The 15,089-nt window shown below is 39.0% G+C and overlaps 1 protein-coding gene across 6 annotated transcripts in view; it reads right to left on the bottom strand.

Moving 5' to 3' along the window:
• ALG14 (ALG14 UDP-N-acetylglucosaminyltransferase subunit) overlaps positions 1 to 15,089 on the bottom strand; it is a 128,796-nt gene that overhangs the window by 60,567 nt on the left and 53,140 nt on the right. The window lies entirely within an intron of this gene.

Genomic DNA, 15,089 nt, shown 5'->3' on the forward strand with positions numbered 1-15,089 from the left:
TTTCAAATAACTATAGATCCCCAAGAAGGTAAGATATGACAAATAACTGCAACCTGGTAAAGGTCCATCTAGTAGGATTACTGGAAAGGTTTTTCCAGTAGTCATGAATGGATGTGAGAGTTGGACCGTAAAGAAGGCTGAGCACTGAAGAACTGATGCTTTTGAACTGTGGTGTTGGAGAAGATTGTTGAGAGTCCCTTGCACTGCAAGATCAAACCAGTCAACCTAAAGGATATCAGTCCTGAATATTCATTGAAAGGACTGATGCTGAAGCTGACACTCCAATACTTTGGCCACCTGATGTGAAGACCCGACTCATTGGAAAAGACTCTGATGCTGGGAAAGACTGAAGGCAGGAGGAGAAGGGGACAACAGAGGATGAGATGGTTGGATGGCATCACCGATCCAATGGACATGAGTTTCAGCAAGCTCTGGGAGATGGTGGAAGGACAGGGAAGGCTGGCGTGCTGCAGTTCATGGGGTCACAAAGAGTCAGACACAACTGAGCAACTGAACAACAGCAAAATGTAAACGGGGCTTCTCTGGTGGCTCATTGGTAAAGAATCTGCTTGCCAATGCAGTAGACAAATGTTCAATCCCTGGGTCAGGAAGATCCCCTGGAGCAGGAAATGGCAACCCACTCTCCAGTATTTCCTAGAAAATTCCATGAACAGAGGAGTTGGGTAGGCTACAGTTCATGGGGTTACAAAAGAGTTGGATATGACTTAGCAACTAAACTAACAACAAAATGTAAACACCAGGATTTTCACAAACATGAAATAAAACCTTTAGAAAACTCAGACTTTCATTTAAAAATAAAGACACAGTGAATCCCACTATGTATCATACAACCGTAAACTCTGTATGCAAAATAATTGACCAGTTTGCTTCTAAAGCGTAAATGTTATAAAAGAGAAGGAAAGACTGGAGAAATGTCACAGATTAGAAGAAACTACTGAGGCCTGGTAAATAACTAGGATAGGAATCTCAGATTGGATCTTGAACAGAAAAAGTACAGTGACGGAAAAACTGACAACATCCAAATGAAGGCTGTAATTTAATTGTTAATGGTTACTATACCAGTGTTAATATTTTGGTTTAGGTAACTGTAGCACAGTTTTAAAAGATATTAAAACCAGTGAAAGCTGGATGAATGATACACATGAATTCTCTACTATTTTTGCAACTTTTGTGTAAGCCTAAAATGACTGCAAAATAAAAAGCAGTCCATATTTTAAAGAAATTATACCAATTCTCTACACTATCTTTTTCAGAGGATATTACTGGAGGGAATACTTCCTAACTCATTCCATGAGTCCAGAATTACCCTAATTCCAAAAACTGACAAAGACATGAGAAGAAAACTAGAGATGAATTATAGCTCAGTTGGTAAAGAATCCTCCTGCAATGCAGGAGACCCTGGTTCGATTCCTGGGTCAGGAAGATCTGCTGGAGAAGGGATAGGGTACCCACTCTAGTATTCTTGGGCTTCTCTTGTGGCTCAGCTGGTAAAGAATCCGCCTGTGATGTGGAAGACCTGGGTTTGATCCCTGGGCTGGGAAGGTCCCCTGGAGAAGGGAAAGGGTAGCCACTCCAGTATTCTGGCCTGGAGAATTCCATGGACTGTATAGTCCATGGTGTCACAAAGAGCTGGACAAGACTGAGCAACTTTCACTTTCATAAGCCAATATCTTTCACAAACATAGATGCAAAAATTCTCAACAAAATACTGGCAAATCAAATCCAAGAATGTTTGAAAATAATTATACACTACAATCAAGTGGGATTTATTCCATGTATGCAAGCCAGGTTCAACATTTGAAAATCAATTCATGTAATCTATCACAGCAACAGGATAGAGAAGAAAAATCATATTATCATATTAGTTATTGGAGAAAAAAGTATTTGATAAAATCCAAATCAATTCATGATTTAGAAAAAACTCTTATAAACTAGGGATAGAGGGAAATTTCCTCAATTTGATAAAAAAAAATTTATGAAAAGCCTATAGCTAACATCATAGTTATTGGTGAGAAGCCAGGAGTTTTCCCACTAATATCAGGAACAAGGGAGGGACGTCCACTTTCATCACTCCTTTTCAATGTTATGCTATACATCCTAGCTAACGTAAGTGAGATGAGAAAAGGAAATAAAAGGTGTACTAATTGGGAAGGAAGAAATAAAACTGTCTTTGTTTGTAGATGGCATGATCTGAAAGAAATGAACAAAACATTCCTGGAAGTAGTAAGTGATTATAGCAAGGTTATAGGACATAAGGTTAATATACAAAAGTCAATCACTTTTCTATTGAACAATTGAAATTTTCAATTAAAAACATATAACCATTTATATTAGCACCCCAAACCATGAAACACTTAGATATAAATCTAATAAAATATGTATAAGCTCTATAAGAGGAAAACTACAGATCTGAAAAACAAAATCAAGGCAGAATGAAATATATATTCCATGTTCATGGATAGGAAGACTCCATACTACCAAGATTTCAGTTCTTCCCAATTTGACCGATAGATTCAATACAATCCCACTCAAAGCCTCAGCAAGTTATTTTGTGGATATCAACAAACTGATTTTAATATTTATGTGTGCTAAGTCGCTTCAGTCATGTCTGACTCTTTGTGACCCTAAGGCCCGCAGCTCGCCAGGCTCTTCTGTCCATGGGATTCTTAAGACAAGAATACTGGAGTGGGTTACCATGCCCTCCTCCAGGGGATCTTCCCAACCCAGGGACCGAACCCATGTCTCTGATCTAGTGCCACCTTTAATATTTATATGGAGAGGCAAAAGACATAGAACAGACAACATAATATTGAAGAACAAAGTTGGACGACTGACACTACCTGACTTCAGTAAGTAAGTACTGACTTTGTTTTACTGTAGAATTACAATATCAAGACAGTGAGATATTGGTGAAAGAACAGACAAGTATAACAAAAGAGCATAACAGAAAGCCAGAAATAGAACCATATAACTATAGCCAACTGACAGTTGACTATATAGAGTGAAGGCAACACAATGGAACAGAGATAGCCTTTTTAACAAATGGTCTTAGAACAACTGGATGTCCATATGCCCCAAAGAAAAAAAAGACACAGATTCTTTCTTACACAGATCTTATACCCTTAACTAAAAGTAATTCAAAGTAGATCACAGACCTAAACATAACATGCAAACCTATGAAATTCCTAGATGATAACACAGAAAATCTATTAATGGATGACTATGGGTTTGGTGATGACTTTTTAGATTTAATACCAAAGGCACAATCCAGAAGAAATAATTGATAATTTGGACTTAGTTAAAATAAAAAATCTGTTATTTAAAAGACTTTATCAAGAAAATGAAGACGAGTTACAGACTGGGAGAAAATATTTGCAAAAGACATATCAGACAAAGAGCTATTATCCAAAATACACAAAGAACTTTTAAAACTCAAAACTGAGAAAACGAACAAATTGACTAAGAAATGGGCCAGATCTTTACCAACACTTCACCAATAGCAAATAAGCATGTGAAAAGATGCCCCACATCACACATTATTAGAAAAATGCAAATTAAAACAAGATACCAGTACATACCCACTGTTGTTGTTATTCAGTTGCTAAGTCATTTCCAACTTTTTGTGACCTCATGAACTGTAGCCCACCAGGCTCTCTGTCCATAGAATTCTCTGGGCAAGAATATTGGAGTGGGTTGCCATTTCCTCCTCCAGGGGATCTTCCTGACCCAGGGAAGATCCTGAACTTGTGTTTCCTGCATTGGCAGGCAGATTGTTTACCACTGATACATGTCATTATATATTTCTCAAAATCTATTGAATGTGTTATAATGTAAATATCTGGGCCTTGGATGATACTGATGTATCAATGCAGGTTCATCAAATATAATCAGTGTACCATTCTGGTGAGGGATATTGCTAATGGGGGATGTGATGCCTGTGTGGGGCAGAGGGTACATGGGCACTCTCTGTACCTTCTGCTAAATTTTGCTGTAAATCTAAAATGGCTCTAAAATAAAATCTACTTTAGAATAAAACCTACTTTAAAAAAAGAGAGAAAGAAACAAGTTACCGTATACTGTTATTTCTATCAGCCATGTGACTATTCATTTGTTTAGTATGGATTTAGGAAATACCACAAGAAATGAGTTAGTTCTTTTCCCCATTCCTAAGGTCTGCAAAGAAAAGAAAGTTCTTACTGACTGGAAGTGAAAATGATATCAGCATATCATCCCATACTTAGTGAAAAGTTCTATGAAATTGGAAGAGAAAATTCCAACAGGACCTAGCAGAAATATAAACAAGCACATTCTTCTTTATGTAAACAAAGAAACTGAATAACATCAGGGGAACTGTTCTTATCATATACTTAGAATACTGTGCGCCTCTCTGGCTGCACTATGATCATAAAGCCATCTCAGAAAAGAATGAGTGGGGCGGAATCTAAATTAGCCTGGAAACCTAAAGATTCCAATTGCTGGGTTGGCCAAAGGGTATGTTTGGGTTTTTCTATAAGATGTTGCAGAAAAACTTGAACAAACTTTTTTGGCCAATCCAATCCTTTCATGTAAAGCAGGATTAGCATTCTATTATTCCTTGTTATTGAAATTCAAAAAGTAAATCTGATAATTGTTTTAGTCTTGTCTTTTAATGAGCAAAAGTGATAAAAAGTGAATTTCAATTATTGCATCACATGGACTTCCATGTAAACATGGTTTGGATCTTTTGGTGAATGTCATGGTAATCCACAATCTCTAGTTTAGATTCCAACTCAATGAGAAGTGGAATTGGAACTAAACTTACAGAACTATTTTCCAGTTGTTTTGTCTTAATAGAGAAAGCTATGAAGTTATTATAGTACAGCCCAGTAAGACTTTGCTGCTCATTAAGTAATAATGAATTCTCCATATCTGTTACTAAGAAATACACATGCTACATTTGCTGGTCACCAAGGCTACGCTGGCAGCATTAGGTGAAGTTCTGAGGTACCTCTAATCAGGCAGTCCTCTGCAGGTCAGTCACACTTACATCATCATACATTGGGTTTCCCCTGGAGAACATCTATACTCCAGGGCCAACAGGGCCTGTTCCAGGCAGCCCTGCTTTGGTAGAATTCCCTAGAATATCTCATTAGAATCAGTGAATTAAAGACTCTTAAAGCTGGAAGGAACCTCAAAGATCAAAAGTGATATCACAGGGAAAAGTATAACTTGGCAAGATGTTGTTCAACTCTTTTATGGGTTTGTACCATTGATTAAACAACAAAAAAACAATCCAGAAGAATCTTTCCCTCTCATCAAAAATACCAGAGTTGCCACATATACATATAATCATAGAAAATGAAGAATTGCCTCATTTTTCCAGTGTAGGATAAGTAACAGGCTGTATCTGAAGTTGACCAAAAGCTATTGTTTATTTACAATTTATCCTAACACTCTACTGTTTCTGATGGAAATTTCCTGTGCTTTATAATAAAAATACAGCAACCAGAACCTGGCTGTTTACAGTGTTTTGCCAACAATTAAAACAAACAATCCACCTAATCTGTACCGACTTTATAGACAAAAGAAAACAAGCAGTTATTTCAAAGTTCACAAACTAACTTATTGGTCTAATGAAGACTAGGCTCCAACTTAGATATTTTACTGTTTTCAGGTCCCCAATGAGATAAAATGCTTCAGCATATATTTTTAGCCTTGAGTTACTTTTCTTTTTTAAAAATAGCATTGCCTTTAAATCACTTTTCCTTAAAAAAACAAAAAAAAAAACCCCAAAAAACCCTCCAGCATTTCTAACTTTATGATTCTCTAATTGAATTATGAAATTAAATGGTGAAGCAACAGTTTAGTGTATTCAACTTTTATCATTTTATATTTAGAATCATTCTCAGAAATCCAAATTGGCTGATTACTGAACAAGTTCTAATTACTCCCCGGAGACTGTGGGAGCTGGGGCTTTTAGCATTGTTCACTGGCTGGGAAACAGGCTTCCTCTTGTAGCGCCCGATCTGTTATTGATTTAAAAACTGACCCAAAGGGCTATTTGTTCTGGGTCCTTTGAAGTACATTTGCTGCTCCTGCATTCTGGAACTGTTCTGTCAGACATCCTGAAGCCTTATGCCTATTCTTCACTGTGTAGTTTGTGAATGATGGGATAATGGCTCATTAATCAGCTCTCACCTCCAAAAGAGGGTCTGGGATTTAAAACACCTCCAAATAATCACCCTGGTGTTTCTGTTTTAAACCCTGAGGCAGGTCAGTTCAATTTCCAGTCCACAGGATCTTACTAACTCAGGACTTGGGGCGGGGCCTGTCTCTAAGACTGTAGACTCTTCTGAGCATGAATGCCACCCACATCTCGCACTCACTCCACCTTTCATGGTGGCCAGCTCAGGTCTCAGCTCACAGCAGTTATTTAATGTAAAATAATAACACCAGGGTAAATAATTTACTTATTTATAATTAATTTACAAATAAATTACAAGTTTTCATCAATTTATATACAGATAATTTTTATTTGTAAATAATAAGTTTATAAAATAACAAATTCAGGAATAAATGACTTCAAAGGATAGAGATTCAGATTATAATCAGTAAACCTTGCTCTGAAATATCAATAACCTCAGATATGCAGATGATACCACCCTTATGGCAGAAAGTGAGGAGGAACTAAAAAGCCTCTTGAGGAAAGTGAAAGAGGAGAGTGAAAAAGTTGGCTTAAAGCTCAACATTCAGAAAACGAAGATCATGGCATCTGGTCCCATCACTTCATGGGAAATAGATAGGGAAATAGTGGAAACAGTGTCAGACTTTATTTTTTGGGGCTCCAAAATCACTGCAGATGGTGACTACAGCCATGAAATTAAAAGACGCTTACTCCTTGGAAGAAAAGTTAGGAACAACCTAGATAGCATATCGAAAAGCAGAGACATTACTTTGCCAACAAAGGTCCATCTAGTCAAGGCTATGGTTTTTCCAGTGGTCACGTATGGAGGTGAGAGTTGGACTGTGAAGAAGGCTGAGCGCCGAAGAATTGATGCGTTTGAACTGTGGTGATGGAGAAGACGCTTGAGAGTCCCTTGGACTGCAAGGAGATCCAACCAGTCCATTCTGAAGGAGATCAGCCCTGGGATTTCTTTGGAAGGAATGATGCTAAAGCTGAAACTCCAGTACTTTGGCCACCTCATGAGAAGAGCTGACTCATTGGAAAAGACTCAGATGCTGGGAGGGATTGGGGGCAGGAGGAGAAGGGGACGACAGAGGATGAGATGGCTGGACGGCATCACCGTCTCGATGGACGTGAGTCTGAGTGAACTCAGGGAATTTGTGATGGACAGGGAGGCCTGGCATGCTGGGTCGCAAAGAGTCGGACATGACTAAGCGACTGAACTGAACTGAAACCCAGGTTTTACAATCCTAAGAGGTGGCATCAGAAAACAATTTTTACATTGACAGTTTCAGGTCCTCTTAAAAAAATAAAGACTAATTAAATGAGTAGCATCTTCCTTAAGAATCAAGTGGGTATTTTGGGGGAATGGCAGCAGAGGAAGAACTGAGTTTCTCAGGTTTGGTTATCTTTCCTAAACTTTCAGTTTGAAGGGAGCCCTGCATAGTTTTAGACTTGTCATGGTTTGCTGTTAGAGAAAGGGGAGGTCCAAGTTCCCATGATCTCTGATAACTAGGAGTACAGGGCACACCTGGCTAGCAGGGGGGGAAAGAGTCTCAAGGATAAAGGTGACCCATGGGGTAGCTGAAGGGTCCTCTGAATGTCACTCCCTACCATTGAGTGGCACCTAAGAAGGAAAAGAGGGAGGTAGCCGGGGAGGAGAAATCATTAATAACTGGCAGAGAAGGAAGACAGTGTGGTGTGCTGAGAAGAGACGGGATCAGGAGCTAATTTTTGCCATGCTGTCTTCCAGTTCCTCATGATCCAGTTATTAATCAGAGACCTCTATAAGCACCCACACATTGCTAAGCTCCCTGGGTGATAATAATACAGTCAGGAGATTTTGTTTCTGGCCCTTAAAGCACTCATAATGTAATCTGGGGAAGGGGAAAACGCATGGAAGAGAGATGACCAGAGAATGGTGAAATGCTAGCCTATAAGCCCTAGGAGTTCACGGGTGGGAAAGATCTGGATGGAGTGACAGTGCAAGACGCAGCTAAGAAGAAGCTTCCAGAAACTGAGTAAAGGAACAGTGCAACTGAGAATCAGGCCCATGCAGATGAACTCCTAGAGAGGGGCAGATTCAGAAGGATGTTGCTGGTGGCCCGGCAGGAGAGAGAACCCTGACAGACTGCTTTGGAAGGGCTGGAGTCAGTGATGAAAACACAAGAGGGCCGAAAAAGAAAGAATGAGAAGCAAATAATCCTCAGTTGTTTTCACGCCTGAAGGGGCTCACTGTGGCATGAAAATCAACATGAAAACAGACGCATCACATCATCCAAGCTGGGCACCATGCAGGCATTCCTTGGCCTAAGTTTAAAAATATTTATTAACTCCTTGTTAGCCTTTCAATTTTTGGAAGAGAATATTTAACCTGACGATAAAGGGATGAGAAGCACTGAATTATGCATATCAGTCTGATCAAATATTTTGTTCCAGATCATGAGTTAGTGATTGATCACTATGCTTTTAGATGTAGTTTTAAAGATAAGATTATATAAATATTTTTTGAAATATGATTTTTAAATAAATTTAACAAAGTGACTTTTGTGAAGTGATTGTGTATAATAGCATCATACAATGAATTATTTATCTTTTTCCTCTAATATAAGATAACTAAAGAGGAATATTTTAATAAATAGCATTATGTTTCTCATTAAGTCATATGATAATTCTATACTGAATTCCTGCCAAATTGATTAAGCTCCAAACACAATATATTTAACAAACACATCTGGTATTCTGGTTCCCTTTTGAAGGAATAATCTCAGTAATAGGATACTGACATGAATTGATAAGAATAAATATTTCATGGTCTTTAAAAGTTACATCACAGTCCACTTACCTCATGTGGAAAACTCATAAATAATTAAAACTCAATTATACGTGTAAAAATAAATTAACAAAGTATGCTGCTTTATAAATATATTTTATTATGTTTATTTACCTAATAGCTTTTTACCAAAATCAGTAATTTGCAAAATTTCTTCTCAACATTAATGTATACAAAAGGCATTATTTTTAAATTATGTGCATAAGGTTTTTATTGTTCTCCTGTTATTGCTCTCTCCCTAAAAATTGGTTTTGTAAGTCATCAAAAATTTTCAATCATTTATAAAAAAACAAACTTAACATTTTAAAAAAAAAGAGGTGAAGAGGACCTAGGAATATACCATGGAGGCTCCTCATGTATACACTAGTTATATTCACATAAGACTAAGAAGTATGTATCATGGTCTCTGTTCTACAGAGGAAAAGGAAGTTTATGGATATCAAACAGCTCACTTAAGCTTGCCCATATACTAGAATGGCATACCTAGATCCTGAACCTTAGTATACCTGCTACCCAAAGCCCATTTGAGAATATACACTTGGATGCCCTAAGTATTAGTTGCTCAGTCATGTCTGACTCTTTGTGACCCTGTGGACTATAGCCCACCAGGCTCCTCTGTTCATGGGATTCTCCAGGCAAGAATACTGGAGTGGGTAGCCATTCCCTTCTCCAGGGTATCTTTCCAACTCAGAGGTTGAATCTAGATCTCCTGCACTTCAGCCAGATTCCTTACCATCTGAGCTACCAGGGATGCCCTTAGAGAGGAAGGAAATCCATGTTTCATTTCTAGTGTGGTCTAGAGTCGAGCCTGGAGGTGGGAGTGAGAAGAATGGGGTTTGTCAACCATGCTTTGCTATTAGTTCTAAGACAATACAAGACAAGCCCCCTTTTGGCTTTATAATCTAAACTTTAAAAAGAAGATGTAGGATTAAACAATTGCATCATCTGTGAACATTTACGAGTCTAAGTGTACAAGTAGATTCCCCACCAGGGAATGACTTACTATGACTGTTCTAATTAAAAGAGGAGGGAGGAATATGAGGACACATATTGATCTCTGTAATACAGAAATCCACCAGGCTATAAATAAACAGTTCTGTCACAAAAGCAGTGGCAGCTCTGGGATTTTAAGGAGTAAGGGTTCAGGGATAGCAGGTCTGTCTTGCTACTGAGTACACTGAGCCCACTGCTCTCACTTGCATGGCCTGCATTTAGTCCCCTGAGTGTATGAGGCCTACAAACCACTGTGCTGAGCTGCTACCATCCACTCTGGTCGCCAAGAGAGGTATGAAGGCTGAACACAAGCACACCCTGCTCAGGGAGCCTACATAAATGAGACGGCCAGAGGTAAGAGAGTATGTGCCCCAGACAGGACAGTCACTACGCAGCTCTGGCTGATGCCTCCCTGCAGTCACCTGCTCTTCCAATCCCTCAAACAGACTCAGAAATATGGGTTTTTGTGCACCATGAAACACCTGGAACCACCATGTGGGAAAAAATGCCAGCTAGCTAGGTGAGTTAGACAAAACACGTTTGTATCCGCGGGTGATCCAGTGCTGATCAGTTTGCTTCAGAATTAGCTGATAAAAAAGAAATGCAGAAGACCTAGTCCTAAACATTGGAAAAAAAAGGGGGGCCCTTGTTGAAGTAGGCAAAGAAAAGCCATTGAGAAAGACCTTTGCTGTTTTATTTGGATAAAGTCTATCACTAAAGGATAAGCTCTTACATGTCTAACTCTAATAATGCTTACAATTTTTGTCAGTACCTATCTGCTTCCTATAGTCAAGGGGAAGAGAGCTCTTAAAACAAAGGTGAGTGTGCCAGGGACACTCACCTGGCACAAAAAACTGGGAGAACTGTGGAAAATTAAAATTAAATTCTATCTCCCAAGAGAGCTAAGGGAAGAAGAATTCCTGCAGTAGAAGGTGATCAAGACAGCTGTAGAAAAGTAAAGGCAAAACTACGGGGCTTTCAACATGAATCCCAACGGGAGGTCAGAGGTATGAGTGAGAAAGCAGAAGACAGAGAAAGAACGGCCAAGGTATAGAAAGAGACAGAAGAGGGAAGGCTGCTCTATAGGGCAGGGCAGTAGAGGGGCAGCCAAGCATTCGAATGCATGTGTATAGGTGACAGGTGTTCTGCAAATAAACTATGAGGAACCACAGAAATGTTCTCAGAAGTAAGTCATCACAATTAAAAAAAACATGTTTTGGGCATCCACCATATCTAAGATACTGCAAGGTGCAGGAGCTTCAAGGAGCCATCAGTCATTCAGACAGGAGGTGAACAGAGCAGGAGTTAGCGGTTTTAAGTGGCAGGGAATCCATCACCTTCCTGGCAGAGGGAGCGGCCTGTTCAAAAGCAAGTGGATCTGACATCTGTGCTCTGTCTACTTATTATTCCCATTTGATCGGGAAGAGAGGCTAAGCTCAGACAGGCTAACTGATTAGCTTCGAGTCACATGCCTAATTATTCACAAGGCTGAGAGTAAACCCAAAGCCTCCTGATTCCCAGTGTGGCATATTTCCTCCTGTACCAAAACCAAGGTATAATGGGTGCAAGCCAGAGAAAACAATAATGTGGAAAACAATGCTGTGGAAGAAAAAAATGTAAAGCAAATATTCAGAACAAATTCTTGATGAAAGCTATAGAACAAAAATGAACTCTTTTGTGACCTGAAGACTGGAAGTCTGCCATGCACAAGTCTCACCCAGTTCTCCTAGAGAGGAGGGAAATACACACCTCCACCCACACCCACCCCAATTCTGTTCCCTGTGCCTACTGAGCGGTTAGGGTTTTTTTTTTTTCCTTCTCCTTGTGTGACTTCACAGAGATGAATCATGGCTCCTTGAAAAGCTGAAACAGGAAAGCTGGCTTGGGAATAATAAAACAGCAACAAAGTCCCCTGAGCCCTGGGCTCTGACTTCACTAACAAGACTTATCTGCAAAATACTGTATTGTGTAAGCAAATCTTTTGAAATATAGCATCTGGAGCTTTTAAGATGTGGACACAACTGATGTGAGCATGAGACACCTGTCTTTAGAGAAAAGTAATTATTTAGCCCATAAGCACAAACGTGTTTTCACAAACTGTCAACTATAAACATTTTTTAAAAGTTGCTTTGTCAAAGATTTGCATAAATGGCTTGAGTGTGACTTCAGGAAAACCAAGAATGCAAAACGGTATTCTGCTCACAAATGGAATTTGCTGCCCGTTGCAGTTTTACAGATGATCCCTCTGCAGATTTCATTCTTTATGGCAGAATATGGAAATTTTGACATCATAACCATATGAAACTTATAAATCTGCTATTCACATTTCTTAAAAGGAATGATCAGTCACGATATGTTCTTTCTATAATTTAGAGGTCTTATCAGCAGGTGATGTCTTGCTATTTTTAAGAGAGCTCTCAAGCTCTCTAACCTAATTGGGCCCTTTTCACCACTCTAAGCAATAATGCTAAAATATCTTATTCTGTAAGCCACAGCAGTGTTTGAAATTTTTAGGGTTTTATTCATTTTTCTCAGTAAATCTAGGGTAGTCATAAGTTTCCTCATCCCTGATTATAAGGTCCTTTGGAAGAATATTTTTATAATTATTTGTCCATGTGTCTTAGAGAAAATCAGAGTTTGCCCTTTTCATCCTGTAGCAAGCAAGGACCCTTGGAAGGTAAGGTACTTGGCTTACATCTCCTGGTATAAGTGGAATCTCAAATGTCATGCTCCATGTAGAGAAGTGATAAGCTTTCCACAGCTGATTTTTCTAACACTAGAAAAAGAAATCCATGACCAGGAGGCTTTGCTATATTCATGCTACAAAACATAAGAATTACACCAGGAGGCCAGGAGGAAAAGAAACCACTGAAAAGCAAACTACCAAAGAGGAAAAGCCAGCCTAAAAATGTAAGTTTTACCCAATGATTCGGGGGGAGGGAAACGAGAAATTTCAAAGACAGACTATGACAAAGATAGCATTTAGTCTCCAGAGGCTGCTGGAAAACACTGTTTCAATCTTTTTTTTTTTAAGTAAAACACTCTAAGTGGTTTCATGATACTCAGGCATTAAAATAAAGCAACTCTTGATGAAAATGTTTTGGAACCTAATCAAGGTGCAACTTAATACTGTCTATGTACTAAATGCTACTGAACTGTACATTTTAAAATGGTTCATTTTATGTTATGTAAATTTTATCTCAATAAAAAGAAAAGTATAGTAAAGCAACTGTATTCTGCTTAAGGTGAATGAGAAATGTTTGTTATTTCCTTTTGATTGCTCTGACAAAGACAATATTTAATGCTTCAGACACATGCCACCAAGAAAAGCCTTAGATGAATTCCAGGGATCAGTTCAGTGGGTGCAAAGGTTAGCCAAGGAGCAGTTACGCAATGTTTTTTCCCCTATTCTATTTTTTCCACCCCCTTAAAAGCTCTCAGCAGTCATCACAAAGTTTTAATAGCTTCTCTGACTCTTTCCTTCCTATATTCCTCCTACCCAACTTCTTTCCTTCAGTATTTATTGAACTCCTACATGCCCCAGAGCACTTTAAGAGGTGCTAGGATTGCCAAGATGAGTAATACATCTTACCTTTCCTCAAGGAGTCCACAGTCTGCATTCAAATTTAAAATACTCCCCAAGCTACTTCCATACCAACTTGAGTTCCAGACATCTCCAAATCGTTAATGACTGCACTTGACTTGGACTGTAGCAGCCCTTCCTAAGCTCACCTATTTCACACCTATTTGTGTTCTGATTGTGCTCCTTTTTTTTCTTTTTAGTTCAGGCCAAAGGGAATTTTTAAAAATCTGAGACAAAAATGGCACCTCAGTGATTTTCAGATACTATAAATACAGAGCTATACTGATTCACGTGAAACTTTAAAATAGGCACTGTAAGGTTCTGAAACTGGCAGTTCTTAGGACTCATTATTAAAACTGAAGATCATTTCAAAGATTTCCTTTCTCCTGATCCCACTCTCTGTTTTCACTTAGCTACTGGTGCCATCCACCACCTTTCTGCACAAGGCCAGGTCTCTCTGAGGTCACTGCCTCTGATTACATATCAATCCTTTCTTGGAAAACGGCTTTGTTCCCATCACGCTTCCCTAACCCTTTCACAAATGAATTTCTCTTCCTTCAACTTTTGTTTCGGTTTTCACTCTAGCGACGTTGTTATCCTTATGAAAAGAGGCTAACTTTCATCTCAAGAGCAAGAGGCCCCACCAGACCCAGATCTCATCTGTGCCTGTAATGATCTGAAACAGCGACAACTCAAAAGAGTGATGTAGGCAAAGTGAAACGAGAGAAAATGGTAGGTAAAGCCACACTGGCTTCTGAAGAGAGGAAAAACATCATGTTTACCAAGCAGAAAAAGGATCAACTCAGAAAAGAAAAGAAAACTTGTTTTCAAGCTTTGGAGAATCCCCCAAAGTGGAGAAAAAAAATTCAAAGCAATCTCTAACTGATAATACACAGCATAATTTTGACACAGATTTTAAGGGCACTCAAAATGTGAACCAGAAACCATAACATTTAAATCAAACACCTCAACTGTGGATGGAAGCAGCTACAGGTTGTCACCTAGCCAGGTGTCAGTGGCACAGCTGGTAGTGTCACACGCAGCTGGGAAAAGCAGTTCGTCAGGCCTAAGAAACCAGACATGGGGGAGAATGTTCACTCCTCACAGTGGGCTCTGATCTTTATCAGACCTGCTAAATGCATATACAACACCAGCTGTATCTCTATGAAAGCTGCTAAATTTACAGTACATGTATGGAGGGGAAATAGAAATTGGGAAAAAGTAACACTGGTATTATTTTAATGTGCTACAGGGGATTGGTCAACAGAGGAACAGGAACTGAACAAACTTAAACAAATGGCTCCAAGTATGATTTCATTAATCTTGGAAAACAAGAGGCAACAGACGACTGCGAGCCGATTGCTTCTTATTTGACTTGGCTTGAAAAATCATATTCTCACTTAACTCTAATTACAGATAGGCATCTTGGGCCAGCTGACCTTTTCTTTGTCTAGCTTAGTTTCCTTTGAACATGCTATAAAGGTTCTGATCACCAA

The sequence above is a fragment of the Ovis canadensis genome, chromosome 1, assembly GCF_042477335.2.
Source record: "Ovis canadensis isolate MfBH-ARS-UI-01 breed Bighorn chromosome 1, ARS-UI_OviCan_v2, whole genome shotgun sequence".
In the NCBI taxonomy this organism is placed as follows: domain Eukaryota; kingdom Metazoa; phylum Chordata; class Mammalia; order Artiodactyla; family Bovidae; genus Ovis; species Ovis canadensis.